This window comes from Puma concolor, chromosome A3 (assembly GCF_028749965.1).
Source record: "Puma concolor isolate L17-30 chromosome A3, mPumCon1.1.hap2, whole genome shotgun sequence".
Classification (NCBI taxonomy): Eukaryota; Metazoa; Chordata; class Mammalia; order Carnivora; family Felidae; genus Puma; species Puma concolor.
In genome coordinates this window covers 85,312,895-85,328,312 of record NC_141669.1, presented here as the reverse complement: position 1 = coordinate 85,328,312, position 15,418 = coordinate 85,312,895, and the positions used below count along the sequence as shown (strand labels likewise).

General features: G+C 42.2%; 1 long non-coding RNA gene across 2 annotated transcripts in view; it reads right to left on the bottom strand.

Moving 5' to 3' along the window:
• The window catches only part of LOC147582574 (uncharacterized), an 80,682-nt gene extending 76,411 nt beyond the window's left edge, over positions 1 to 4,271 (bottom strand). Inside the window, exon 1 of one of the 2 annotated variants that reach the window (XR_015248749.1) lies at positions 3,835 to 4,271. This is a non-coding gene — a long non-coding RNA (uncharacterized LOC147582574). The remainder of the gene's footprint in view (positions 1 to 3,834) is intronic. The other variant, XR_015248750.1, reaches the window with a different exon arrangement.
• Between the last annotated feature and the right edge of the window lie 11,147 nt (positions 4,272 to 15,418).

The following is a 15,418-nucleotide window of genomic DNA, read 5'->3' as shown; positions in this document are numbered from 1 at the left end:
AAACTTTCCTTACTGGGAAAGTTACAGAGTATACATAAATTGGATCTCTTTCCTTATTCTCATTAGGACCTTTTCAGAGAATGCCATGGATTTTCCTTCCCCTGCCACTTGCAATGTTTCTCTAGCTAGATCTTAGAACTGCTGGATCCTTAGCATTTGGGGTTCTATTTAGACCTACTTGAGCGGGTCAGGTAATTTATTTCTTTTGGATAAGCATGCATGTGTCTTCAGAGGATTCACACACTTAGGAAGACTGGGGGCCCCAGGTGGAGAACGTGTGGCTTTTTTTATTTATTTATTTTATTAAAAAAATTTTTTTTTTCAACGTTTTTATTTATTTTTTTTGGGACAGAGAGAGACAGAGCATGAACAGGGGAGGGGCAGAGAGAGAGAGAGACACAGAATCGGAAACAGGCTCCAGGCTCCGAGCCATCAGCCCAGAGCCTGACGCGGGGCTCGAACTCACGGACCGCGAGATCGTGACCTGGCTGAAGCCGGACGCTTAACCGACTGCGCCACCCAGGCGCCCCGAACCTGTGGCTTTCAAATATCTTTCTTTCATGTGTGATGACCTCTAGCTGGTGCAGGGGCAGGATCCAACCAGTGAAAGGGCCTCTTGTTCTCCTTCTGGGCTCAACCAGGGCCATTCACTCACCCATTCACCTTCTTCTCAAGAAAGATTCCTTGAGTGTCCACCGTTTCCCAAGAGTTACGAGGGATCAAGAGAACACAGAAATCTATCTTTGGCCACAATGCACACTGAGCCCCAGCCAGTGTTCTTTTTCTTACTGGTAGAGGGATGCAGATAATGAAATATGGAAGGTCAGATTATGGTCACCACAAACATTAGCAAATGGAATTTAGTATAAACTGAATTCCCATGCCAAGTACCTCCATTACAGTCATTATCTTCAATATTTTAACCACATTATTTTATTAAGTGCTTGCAGACACACTGAGCTATCGCATTTACGGAGCACACGTACTACAACATGGGGGACAGCCGGCTTGGCCGACATCAAAGACAGAGAGGCATAGACTGATGTAAGGCGAACATTCGTTCTTCACTGAGGTCATTCCCAAACAAACAACATGATATAGCATTTGTGTCCTGCAGATGAAATCGAAGATGAACACATGAATTACTAGAAGTATCATCTGGCTCAAAGCGAACTTTTGGTATATATTACAGGTATATGATAAGTCAAACTGTGGCGTAGAATCTTGTCTGCTAGATATAGTTCTCGACTTTTACCTTCAAAGTCAGCTTTGTGACTCTTCTTTTTTTAAAAATGTTGGTTTATTTATTTTGAGTGAGAGAGAGAGCGTGCACCAGCGGGAGAGAGACAGAGAGAGAGGAACAGAGAGAATCCCAAGCAGGCTCCGCGTTACCAGCACAGAGCCCGACATGGGGCTTGATCTCACAAACTATGAGAACGTGACCTGAGCCAAAATCAAGAGTCGGGTGCTTAAATGACTGAGCCACCCAGGCGCCACATGACTTTTTTCTTCTCTTTTCTTTTCTTTCTTTCTTTCTTTCTTTCTTTCTTTCTTTCTTTCTTTCCTTCTTTTTATTTGTTTTTGAGAGAGAGAGGGAGAAAGAGCGTGAGCAGGGGAGGGGCAGAGAGAGGGAGACACAGGATCCAAAGCAGACTCCAGGCTCTGAGCTGTCAGCACAGAGCCCGACGTGGGGCTCGAACTCATGAAAAGTGAGATCTTGACCTGAGCTGGAGTCAGATGCTCAACTGACTGAGCCACCCAGACACCCCCACATGACTCTCCTTAAGAGCATAATTGCTTCAGTCTCCCTCTCTCTTTCTTTCTGGATATGTGTGTGTGTGTGTGTGTGTGTGTGTGTGTATACACACATAACATAGATATATATGCCTATGTATTTTTATGGATCCTTAGATCGTTTGTGAGTACCTTGTTTTCTAAAACCAGTGCTCATGTTGTCATTTTTTTTAAAGGTATTTTATTGTCGCTATATAATTTCATTTTTTAAAAGAAGCCTACGCAGCAACGTAACAAATTTACTTTTTAAAACATCACCGAGGTATCAAAAAAGTCCCTATAATGCCAATAAGTGTTCCCCCTGCAGAACCTGTACAAATCAGACAAAAAAACCAATTGGGGCTTTTTAACATCATCAACCAACAAGCCATACAATAACCAACTGGCTCTCTTAGTGAGGTTAGAGCAAAAACACGTACTACTGGATAATAGTAGAAATTATCCATCTCTCAATCCAAACCTTACCAGCGGTGCCCCTCACCACCATTTTCCTCTTCCTGCTGTAAGACTGTGCTGTCTTTATCAAACAACCTCTAATGCTGTTTTCAGGCTAGTATTATTTTGCCACATCTTCTTTAACTAACTGTTACTGGGTTCATCAACCTGTTGTACCTGATCAGGAGGGGAGCTTCCAATAAGTTACTAAAGCTTTCGATGAATCTCCTCTCCCAGGGCTCTTGGCCAACAGGTGCACAATGGTGAACTTACGGATTTTGTGGCAAAAGGAAAATTTGTTGTAATGCCAAACGCTCACCCACTGAATTCCAGAAATGGCGCCACGACCTTCCCACAAACCACCGGGATGGCCGAAGCACGGATTTATGAAAGTTAACTTCTGGCCTTGTGCCGAGTTACGGCAGAAGTTACTGCTTCCGGGTGGGTGAGTGGATGGGATCCCTTTGCTGATTAGTTTTTTTTTTTTTTTTTTTTTTAATTCCTTTCTACCTTAGGTGGAATGATTTAGGCTGAGCCCAGCGTCCAAGAGCAGTCGCTCCCTGCCCTTCTCTTAAGCAATTTATTTTCATTTACTTTCTACCCATCTTTACCAGTTTGGTAGAATGTATTTTAGATTCATGATACGTCCATACGTGAACCAGGGAGAAGCTTCTTTTCCTTATGGTTCCCCGCGAAGTGGTTTCCGGGCAATGACAACTCCAAGGAGAAACTAGGCTTGAACGCAGAGTTCCCACTACTCTCAGCCCCCCTGACACTTCACCAGGTGTCCAGAGCGCTGCCTCTGAGAACCTCACAGCAGCTCGTCCCTGATGGCCGAAAAATTCCCCCAAAGGCGGGACAAGTGTAAGAAGAACATTTGCCACAATCCAGTCTCTAGTGACGTGACCCCGGATGAAGGTCGTCGCGTTCAAAAGCGTCATATTTAACAGCTCTTCAGGCAGAGACCACAATGGATTTTGTAAAAGCGCACCAGGATGGCAGAAACAGTTCAACCCCATTAGAAGAGAGTCCTTATTTTATATTTCCCCCCTTATCTAAAACGGGCAATTGCTTTTCTGCCAAATAGGCTCAAAAGGGCCATGAAAACTAAAGTCCTTCAAAGCTGTTAAACGCATCCTCAAATTTACAATAAAATTCAGCATGACAAATCTTCCAGTAAAGTCTCTGGAGCATCATAGCAGCACTTCAACAATTTTTCTTTAAGTTAGCATGTTAGTATTCAACACCTTGAGCTACAGGGAAAGCCAATGCGGGCAAGGCAAGCAAAACAAAACAAAAACCAAAAGAGGAAAAAAAAAAAAAAGCCACCACCGACAAAGACAGTGGGAGAAAAAAAAAAAAAAAAAAAACGCACACAGCCACGCACGCTATCAGGCATATGCCAAAGTAAACAATCGGTGTGGGTTTGCCACGGCTCTGCCCTGCAGGTAAGACCACAGGCAGCACGGGAGCTAATGGACGGGGAAAGAGAAAGGCGGATGGAAGGGGAAAGAGAAGGCAGAGTGCGAGAGCCGCGGAGCCGGAGCAGGACGGCCTGATTGTAAGCCTCAAGACACAACATCAGCCATGCAAAACAGGACATACCTTTCTGACTTGCTGGTTCTGTCGGCTGAGACAAAGCAGTCCTATTCACAGCGGGAGGCCAAATCAAAATGAAATTTTATTTAGTCTGCACTGTCCCCAGATTGGGTTTCAGAATGACTGCTTTAGGAGATAGCATGGATGTGGCGGATGCATGCTTTGCATATGAAACTGCAGTAGGAAAAGAAATCTACATAATCAAAAAAATCTGTGCTCTGTGTATGTGACAAAAAGCCTGGACTACAGTGATTTTACTGCAGGGTATGTTTTCAGGCAGGCCCTTCTGGGGTGAAACGCGTTTAAAAAAAACGTCTTATGCAATATTTGCAGCAAATAGTCAGAAATCTGTAATACGCCACGAAAAAAAATCTATAGATTCCTGCTTGCAACTCTGCCACATCGAAATCATTGTGATTTTTCAGCAGATTTATGAATGCATCAAAAATTTGCGGCAGGGAACCGACTGAATTTTCAAACATGCGCAGATTATTTTGAAGGCGTTTATTCTGACAATTACTATACCCCTGAACCCCGACAAAATAAATGGAAAGCTTAAGTCTGATGCAATACTGAAATAAACACTGAGAGTCCCTTTGACTTTGCTCTGGGAAGACATTTAACTCATTCATATTTAAAGGCTATTTTTAAAAAGAGGAAAAAAAAATCTTTCAAAATACGGGTGAGATGTCGAAAATATTTTTAAAATCAAGAGAAGGGGCCGTAAAATGTATATAGAATGCACATCAGGGAATCTTTGAAAAAAATGCATATATATATATATACCTATATATATATATATATACCTATATATATATATATATATATATATACACACACACATACAGATACACTGACTGTGTTCTTAATACAGGGTTATCACTGGCCTTGGCCAGGAAAGGGAAGTGGTAAGCAAGGTACAGTGAAACAAGGGGGCAGAATAGAGCCTGTTGATAAATATATATTATTTCTCAAAGAAATACTTATCCCAGCTTGATTTTGATAGATCAGTTCCTTGAGGTTGGACTCTGCCAATCATTTTCTTTGAAGAGGGGAAAAAAATAAAATAGAATAAGAGATTGAAAGAAAGAAAACCTACCTGCGTACAATGGTAGCAAAAAGACAAGGCAGGCTCTCCCCACTGCGCAGGGCTCTGAAAAACCTGGACAGTCATCATTCTGTCTTACGAAGTATTCCTAAGGACAAGAGGAATAGGAAATCTGCCCATGTGAGCTGTGAAGAGGTAGTCTCCAAGCCTACAACCCAGAGCAGCAGACAAACTTCTCTCAATAATGAGATACACATAGCTCAAATAATATGCTTCCACACAGCCCCAGCAGAAACCCCCAACTACGGAACTCTGGACCGATACCCCTTAGAGAAACAGTTAAGATTCATTGTGTGATTCAGGTTTGGACATAATTTCTTAGGAAAGCTTTCTCCTGCTCCAGCTTAGAAGGGTGACCTGTCAATACTGATATTTACAAATGCAAAGGTCTCTTTAAATTGATCCTTTTGCGTTCGGTAAGATGGCATCGTGTTCTGCCGTGCGTGCCACCAGCATAATTACAGCCTAAAATCCAAACAGAGCAGGGCATTTGTTTCTTTTACGCTCCAGGACCACCGGATCCAGGTCTCCCTATAACAAGGGCGCTGCAGTGGCTTCTCTGTTGCTTTCAGGCAGGACCCTCTTTTGCCTTGGCTTTCTATTCTATCATAATTATTCAGAGAGTTATTAGGCAGGAGTTTTGCCTGCACGTTATTTTCAGTGACAAGACACCCCTTTTCTGAGGAACGGAAAGATGTTAATTCTCAACAAATCCTATATCCCCCAAATTCAGTGCACCTGGCATTCACTTTCTACCTAATAAGCATCCGTGAATATGCAAATGTTCAGTGTCTCAGTAACCTCATTAATTTATTCCTCAGGCAATCATAGAATGTGAACCAGCCCTGTGCCACCAGTGCTAGAGACGGTGCCGATCAGGGCGATGTGAATCAACTAGAAAGCTCAGGCTGCATATTGAAACACTGTTTCATCTTTATTCCGTCCTTTGGCACTCTAATTCAAACAAAGACTCTTACCTTCCTCTACTTAGCTGACAGCAAAAAGCAAAAGTAGGGGGAAAAAATGCCGAGGGATAATCATTAAGATCTCCCCCTTCACCACCAAATACAAACCAGAGGTGATTCATGGTTTGAACAAAATCTCCACAGCAAAACAGTTCCAAACTGCCCAAGTTCTCCGGTTTTGTTATTTATTGGGGGGCGTGAGGCGGGGGGGGGGGGTTTAGAGGGCGACCTGCTTTCCATACTGCAATGCAGTTGAATCATCTTTCTCTTTGCCCACATTAAAAGCCCTGAATAATGTTTATAAAATGTTAGGGAATCCCGGTAGGTTTCCTATTTAACAAGCCATGTATGACAAATCACAGTGTAATGTACTACGTTCTTAATCTTTAATTAGAATGTGAATATCTGCTAGAGAACGCAGTTAACTTTGACACGTTAAATCTTCTGGTTAAAGTGCCTTACAGGAAGAGCAAAGATGAAACACTGGAACAGTCTCCTGCTTCTCTCCATTCACCCAGACAGTTGGGGAAGGATGATAACATCTTGTAATACCTGCTCTGTAGTAATTAATCGCTGTGGTATTTAGGACCATTCAAGTAGACAAATATGACAGAGACAGGGACAATTAGGAACCTTGTTCAAGCTACATTAACTTTTCCAGCTATTACAACACAGCAGCTCAAGTTTGCTTGTAAAAGCTGCAGAGGGATTGCTATGCATTAGCCGTGCGATTATTAATGAAAGAAAAGGAGAATTGTGTTTATTGTAGTTTGAAAATTGCAAATAAATTTCAATTATCTGCTATGTCATTTTGTTAAACATGCATTCTGGAAATGCCTTTGTACTCTAAATCATGAGCTACTTATAGCAAACTAATACCAGAAACCCTCAGGGAGCCAGGAAGTCAATATTTTTGTTGAAACGCTTTTCTTTCTTTTTTTTTTTTCTTTCTGTCTTTCTGTTCGTTTTTTACTTTTACTTTTTCTTTCTTTTTTTCTTTCTTTCTTTTTTTTTTTTTTTTTTTTTTTTTGGTAAGTGAAACTGGAGATGGGCAAAACCCAAAACCACCTGAATGGGTTTCAGGTAGCCTGCTCTGTGGTAACCTGACATTCATTCGGCCCCACCATTTACCAATAGACCTTGAGTCAGATGTCCCAAGCAGACATCAGGGCAATCAGAACCACACTGTTAAAAGAAACCAGAGAAGCTCTCCTTCCTTTGGGAGCATCCTCAAAATAATTATAAGAAATCACTTATGATAAATAAATAACGTCTGTCATCTGGCCATCTCTGTCTCTTCCAATAACAAAGCCAGTTTTGGGGGAAGAAACACCTACAGAGGGGTTTCTCAGCTGTGGAGGTGATGAAGAGTCAACGTTTCTGGAGAATGGTTCGTGTCTATTCTCTTTCACGAGGACAACTGCCAATCACTTTGAATGGCAAACTTGATCTTGAGAGGGGGAAAAAAAAAAAAAGAAAGAAAGAAAAAACAACAAGCCACACTTGGGAAGCAGGGATAAACACACCCGTTTCTCTGCTGCCTTTTGTGAAACTATTTATTTCTCAAAGCAGTCAGACATGTGTATCTAGTACCAAACCTCCCCTCGGTGTCTCCCACCCAAACCATGCCGCAGGCGCACTTTCAAGGGGCTGACGAGACGTATGCCCGGTGGCCTAGAAAACGTCTCAAGTCCAAACTTCCCATGTGCCCCGCTCTGTTCCGACTACCCAGGACCAGCCCAGTGACACGCTTCCCCCCAGTCTCTCCTCCGATTTTACTGGCCATCAGGGACTGAACACGAAAGAATAATTCTCGTATGTCCAGGAACTGGAGACCTGGTCCAATTGTCTTCTGTAAATCAAAGAAAGACCAGCTTAGCATGGCACAAATCTGCATCCCCACCCCGGAATCTGTTGTCACACACACACAAAAAAGCCGCTCAGTGCTCAGGAACAATCTCCCCTCTCAGCCGAGCTGCGATGATGTCAGCTTTCTGATTACAAACTGCTTATTTATGCTTCAACAGCTGCCAAGAGGAGCAAATAAGTGGCTAAAAGAGTGTCTAGACCAGGCTTTCAGTCCGCTATTGTCTGGGGGTTGTTACCTGGTTGACAGCGATGGGTCCAGCTGCCTGGTGTGAAAGGCAGCAGGGATGGGGAGGCAGTGATTGACAGAGGGGCCCTCCGGGTCAGCCCGGATGGCCCCACGTCTTTATATTCCGGGCTCCAAAGGGAAAGCCAGGGCCCTGCCTCGAGGTTGGAGGTGAAAGGAAATGTTGGAGGGTAATGAAAAAAATCTTTTGGCCAAATTTGCGATCATGAACACTTCCCCGGGGGGATCGAAGCCAGTCCAAGTGGCCTCTGAGTAGCCAGCAGTGGGCAAAAGCAGCGGGCCATTTCTGATGAAGCTCCCGGGCCCCTGGGGGGCGGGGGAGGACGCAGAGACACACATACGTTCACTTTCTTCTTTTTCATCTTCCCGTGTTCATTTGGCGCTCTGGGATGGGACACTTCATTCCCAGCGAACGCGTCTGTGGCCACCTTTTAAATTCACCGTCCCTATGGCTCGGTGAAGGTCTCAGAACCCCTCCCCCTCCCCCCCCCCCCTTTTTTAGGACTTTCAATTGAAGACTGACAGAGCAAGAAACACTCCAACATTTGGGAAAAACAAGGAGCTTTGCAAGCTGACGTAAATGTCTAATTAGAATTTTCCACTACCCCTTGCAACCTTTGAATCTTGCTTTCCCATTTGTTTCCAGCCACGCTCTCCATTTTAACACTTTTCAGGGTAGATTTGAATGTACCAGATCGCTCCCTTCATCCCCGTGTCTCACGATTCACTGCAGTTGATTGGCACCAAGCATTTGTGGCTTTCATGCTGCTCCTCCCCTCGCCCCCATTTTAGAGTTTGGGGTTCTTGCGAAGAAAAGAATACTGCTCCATATTGATCACCAAGAGGCACTCATTTGAATATAATAATAATAGTGGTGAAATACCTTCCTCCAGGATGCCCAGCCCCCTACTTATTGCTACTCAGATACTTTGTGCCTTCTCAGGGACCGTATAGCATTATTATTTAGACACCATTGTTCCTATAAGGACAATTACGAAGCCCGGCTCCCAGGGGGTGGCGGCTAATGCTTATACTTCCAAATTTTCATTCTTGTTTACTTTTTCCCAGGCGCCAAAAACAAACAAACAAAAAATATCGCTTCCAAATGTTGGCCATGATCAATGATGCGAAGAGCACAAATCTGATGGCTCTGTAGCCTTAAAAATTGTTGCGTTAAAGAAGGAGAAAGATGAAGAGTAAGCTTTTCACTACGTGAAAAATAACATCCATTTAACATCCCGGTAATCCTCAGAAGTGCCAGACTTGAATGAAATGCAAGAGAGCACCTGAGGAGTCAAAGCTTAATTTGTGTATACAGTTGGCTTTCTCCATAATATCTGATGCAGACGCTGTAACGAAAATGAAATCACGTTAAATTAACTGTAAAAAATAAGTTGATTTAATTAAGCACAGAAAGACTTAATAGATATAATAAAATGTTAAAAAGTCAAATGATGTGCAGTTATATTTCCGTTAACACTGCTCCACAAATGTACTAAATTTATTCCTTTCAATAATGATGTGTTTTGAACATTTAATTAGATAAATAATGTCTAATCACTTCAGCAAATCTGAACTGGAAGGATCCTTGTCATCAAAGGTGACTCATCTACCTTTTAAGGAAAGGCAAAGCAGCAAACTTCAGCTCTTTTCAAGGAGATGCGCAGAAACGAAGGTAAAATCTGTCTTTCAAACCTCATTAAAATTCAGGGTTTGCTAAACAAACTATTATTTACAGTAAGATGAGTGTTATTCGAAATAGACTTCTACTTGTTTGCCTTTTTTTTAAGCATCAGAAACTATAAGCAGCTGATAAGAAAAGGTATTCAGTGTTAGATGTCCTATAATTCATCATAATACTGTTTCCTTTAATAACTACTTTGCTCAAGTGATTGGCATGATTACAAGAAAATTACTTCAAATTATTCATCTCTTATCTTTCCTCTAAGATGTCCTACGTTGGATGATAGTTAGCATAATGGGGCCCTATTAATTGCTAATGTGGAAAGTCCTTCACAATTTGGATAGAGTTTGTAGCCCAAATAAAGAAAATAGTGCCAAATGCAACCTTACATCATCCGCTCCTTAAGATGGTGCCACCCACTGTCTATTAAATGGAATGTCAAGGACATTTATTTCTTCATTTAGGATTTGCTAAGATGAACCCAGCCTGCATATGAAGAGCAGACTCACAATTAACATCACCCTCATGCGCACGCCCGGGCACGGGCGCGCACACACACACGCGCGCTCGCAAGAGCACATTTGTGCATTGCACAAAAGTATCGATGCCCTCTGCAATGTGGAAAATGATTAACATAAAATTACCATTTCAAGCTTATGGTGTTAATTCATCCATATATTTCTGGGGGAAAAAATTCTTGGTACAGAATCTTTCCATTTATGAGATTGCCTCGAATGATTTGTGTTTGGGCAATTTACCTATAAATCTATTTGGTTCATTCCAAACCATAAAGTAGTATGAAATTCTGTGAAACCCTGAGACTATTTTGAATTTGCAGATAGATCATCGTTAAAAGCATTGTTAAAAACTTCCTTTACTTTGAGGGAGAGTGGTGCATAAATAGAATCCAAAGTAAACATAAAACTCAGCATTTTCATTCCTATTCATTCCAGTCACCCTGTTTTAAGTTCTGTATTCCCCCCCCCCCCCCATACAAGGCTTTCTGGGATATTTGTCTTTTAGGACTCCTTATTTTCGATTTTAAAAACTCTTTTCTTCTCTCTGTGATTATATGAGTTTTATAAACTAATGCTGAGAATCCAGGAGTGCGGAAGTTGAACCCTAAGGACACTGACAAATGGAAGCTTAAAGGTTATTTTGTATGTAAATGACAACACTGGATATTTGTTGTCCGCTTGTCCTAAGTTTGCAACTTAAAGAGTCCTCGGAACTTTTCACCTGTCTAACGTGTACTGAAACATCCTAAGTTGTTCTTCTTAGCAGCTGTAGTACCCGGAGCAAGCATACTCACATGCAGACGGGGCGCAACGTAAATATCAGGGAATCGTGATCGATATCCATGGGACCTCGAAAGAAAAACTAATATAAAAACCGTATTATTTGGGCGTCAAGTGTTTTACTAAAGCCTCACTTCTCTAGGTTTGATTTCTCCTGCAGCTGTCGTTAGAGTGCTCTCTACCCATCTGCAAACTCCGCTTACACCTGCTGGGCCAGGGAACTCTCTGCCGGTCACCCAGCCCCTTTTCTACCACTGAGAACAGGAAGATACCAAGGGGCAATAGCATTTGGCCTAAGGTCAGACTTGTTTGGTGTTGAAAGCCTTCCTCTCTCACCCTGCCTTCCTCTTCACTCCCCTCGGCTATGCGTGTGGTTTGAGAGACCTCTATTACTTCTTACCACAGATGTCATTTTGCCCGCTTTGGCCTTCTAGCAATCCCTGAGACCTTAACCTCTGGGGCTACTTCTTGAGGCCTCTCCCAGGTGTCTTGTCTTGCCACAGCGTTGCTCAGATTTTGGCCTGGAGGTGGAAAATCATGGGATGTAAAAGGTACTCCGGGGGACCCGTCGGGATCAGATATACCAGAGGGCAAGATGTTGGAGAAATTGTAGTGTGAGACGCAAACACCACTCCCATTGGGATGGGCTTGTTAGATCTCCTGTCACTTGGGTAGCATGATTCCAAGTGTCCCGGGGGAGCCCAGGAAATGTTTAAAATATTCATAATTGTGCTTAAAACACAGATAAGGGAGATAGTCATACTTAAGTATATCTTCACTGTATATTGTAATGCAGACCATGAAACCTATACACAGGGAAAAATACTCTTGTCTCCCAATATGCACAATGCATCCTACAATGTAATTTTAATGTGAAAAAGGTGGGGTTTTTTTTTGTTGTTTTCATTCTAGTCATTTGCCTGCTTATTTGTCCATCTGTGTGCCTATACTATAGGATTTTGCACAGTAAAATCTTGGAATTTTATGCTTACTTGCAAGCAATTTAAGACTTCTATTTAAAATTCAGGAAAGTAGTCTTGTTTGGGTTGCCTTTTCATGTGTAAGTTGCATAGTCTGGAACTTGGCCCTTCTCTGGAATAAATTAAGTTCCAAAGTCCAAGTGGGCTTGTGCTCAGTCATGAATGGCCACGCGAAAATCACTAAGTCACTCTCTACCTCAGTTTCTTCCTTTACAAATGATTGGGTCTGACCCATCTTTCCTAGCAAGACTATTTTTAAAACTCACACTTAGGAAAGAGTACTGTGCCTTGGAAAAAAGACAGTATGTATTGCTAAAGCTCGCTATTTTAGAACATAAGAATATGAAAAAAATATATAGAAGGAAAGAAAAAACTGAATTTTATCTATTCTTTGAATGGCCTGGTTTAAACTTCTTAGAGTTTCTGTTCATGATGTCCATGAATCAAGAAAAAAAATAAGAAGAAAGAAAGCAAGAACAGAAAGAAAGAAAGAGAGAAAGAAAGAAGAAACAGAAAGAGAAAGAAAGAAAGAAAAAGAAAGAAAAAGAAAGAAAGAAAGAAAGAAAAGGGAAGAAAGAAAGAAAAGGGAAGAAAGAAAGAAAGAAAGAAAGAAAGAAAGAAAGAAAGAAAGAAAAAGAAAATGGTGTGAACTGAAAATGACTTAGGAGCAAAAGACTGGGTTGACAGTCAAAGCCACAAAATTCTGCTCTGATAACATACACACACCTGTGTTGCCCTTGGGAAGTCACTCCACACGGGCATCTTATTCCTCCACCTGTAAATTCTGCTCCAGAAGGGATTTACATGGCACCTGAGTTTGAATTAAAAGCAAAGCATGAGGTCACAAAGATGTGCAAACTTTGGACTTTTTAAAAAGAATGCAGCTGGTTAAAATATTATTATTCTTATTTCCCAAACGGGCACACCTAAGCAAGGCCACAGGAAAAATATTTGTGCTGCCCAAATCCACAATATGAAAGTAGAATCAACACAGGATAGCCATGATTCTTACAGAATCTACTGAGAGTACTTTGAAATATCCATTTCAAGTTCATGGGATGAAGCGGCCTTGGGAATGCAACGCTAAGTAAGACAGTGTTTCACATTGGACCCTCTCCAGCCACCTTACCTGGGAAACTTTGGATCACCACTACGACCCATAATTATGGTTCCACTAATATCTGTCTCTGGGTAAAGGCATCCAGTGAGATATTGAGCCCCTCGTAAACAAAGAATTCATAGTACATTCCTCTTGGTGGAGAGGCTCCACACTATTTTCATTTGCCGGTAACACATCTAGTGTGGTAACAGATGCATAAAAGAACCTCCCCCCGCTCCAATTTTTTTTTCAATTATAAAAACCCAAAGGGCTTATGAAATTGGTATCAAGTTTCATCTCAGTGTTCTTTCTTGAACTGTGAAGACAAGTTTCCTCAAATCCTCCCTAGGAAATGAACACCTCCCATACATTAAAAGGAGTCCATTTGTTTAATTTCCAGGACTGGAAAAATCTTATACAGATTAAATGCTATGATGGTTTAGAAGTTTTAAGTCTGTACATTTTATTATTAAACTTATGCCCTCCATTAATTTATTAATTAACACATCTAGATAACCATCTTATAGGTGGTAAGTAAGTAATAAGATCTCCACATACATTTCTTCATCAGGATATAGTGCAGTCATTTAACGTAAAGCTATTAAGTTCAGAATGAGCCTGATGGCTAAGCTTCCACCTAACGTCACTAGCGAGCTGATGTTATAGATTTGTGTCTATAGCACACTCACTCATACGCCTGATTTAAACAGTATTATCCAAAATGAGCCAAAATGATAGATCCGATTTAAGCAAAATTTTACCTGTGTGTTTGGCCAATTGGATAACAGAGATATGAGCATTTTAAAGGAGCTGGTTACGTGAGGTCCGTAAATCAGGGTGGCCAATTTCATTTATTCATTCACCAAACATATTTTGAACACGTGTAATGAACAACGTCTTGTATATTTCTGGGACTAAATTCCGCCCTTCTGATTTTCCCTGTTTTCAGGTTGCTTATGTAGGCTGTAACTTCAACAGGTCTTTAGGACATAATACAATAAGTGAAAATGGAGGTTCATGTAGTGCTATGAAAATGGAGAGGAGGATCTTCAGTTTTTAACTTTTTTTTTAAGTTTATGTATTTGTTGTTGAGAGAGAGAGAGAGCGAGAGCAAGTGTGCGGGGAGGGGGCAGAGAGAGGGAGAGAGAGAGAGAATCCCGGGCAGGCTCTGCATCACCAGTGTGGAACCGGATGTGGGCTATAACTCTGAACTCAGGAACCGTGAGATGGTGACTTGAACGGAAGTCGGATGCTTACCTGACTGAGCCGACTGAGCCAGCCAGGCGCCCTGGGTCCGGAGTTGTGAAGTCAGAAAGGACAGTCTCTCCTGGTGAGCAAGGTGAAAAAGGACTCCAGGCTGAAGTCAAGTTCAGAGAGGTCAGCCACCAAAGGGAGAAACAGCCTTAGACCTGGGAAAGTCATTCCTATTTGCCAGTCGTGATCCCAGTTAGGAAACTGGCATCCAAAAGGTTAAACCCAGTGAAAGGTCTGGGCACCAAAACTGAAAACAAAGCACATGGGGATTAAGGCAACAAGGAGCTAAAGTCTGGGCAAGAGGACTGTGGCTGTGGAGGCATGAACAGGAAGAATGCAGCCTGAGAATGCACTAGAGAACTTCATGTGCTGTCATATACTCTCAGAACCTTTCCTCACGGAAGTCCTGCCTAAACATATTTGGTGAGATTTGTCTACATATGGCAGCCCCCTTTTCTAGAATGGTGGTCTGACCCAGAACTACAATGCTGGCTGATACAGGTCTTGTTTCAACACAGATGCAATCCTATAAGCTGATGTTTGCTGGTCTTTCCACCCCCCACCCCACTGGAGGTGGCGTTATCGTAGACTTGGGTTGCACCACACCTACAGAATGGGCATCCTAACCCCCCAAATCAGACCTAAGTTCTTTAAACCTCTCTGATAAAATTTGGACACCCACCCATGAACATCTCTACAGAGGGGTCTATATCCTTTTGGCCCTATTAAATCTGCCTCCTCTCCTCTTCCTAAATGTTCATAAAGGAAACAGGGAAGAAAGAGTCCCTGAAGGTCAAGACATTCGGAGATTGTGTAGGAATCACAAAGGTAGATGGAGGAGCCAGGTAGACGAGACTGTTTGTGGGCAGATAAACGGTAACAGCGATCATTGGTTTCCACCCAGAGACAATTATGAAGAGACCCTAGCCCCTCAGATACTCTTCTGGGTAAAATCTGGAAAACAGGTAAAAGTTTGAAAAGGCCAAGAGGAGCACACCGCTCTTTGTTGAAACTGATCAAAGTCTTTTATGACCCAAGATTAAGCAAGCGTGGTTGGCAGGCTTCGTCTGCATAACAGAGATGCTTGCT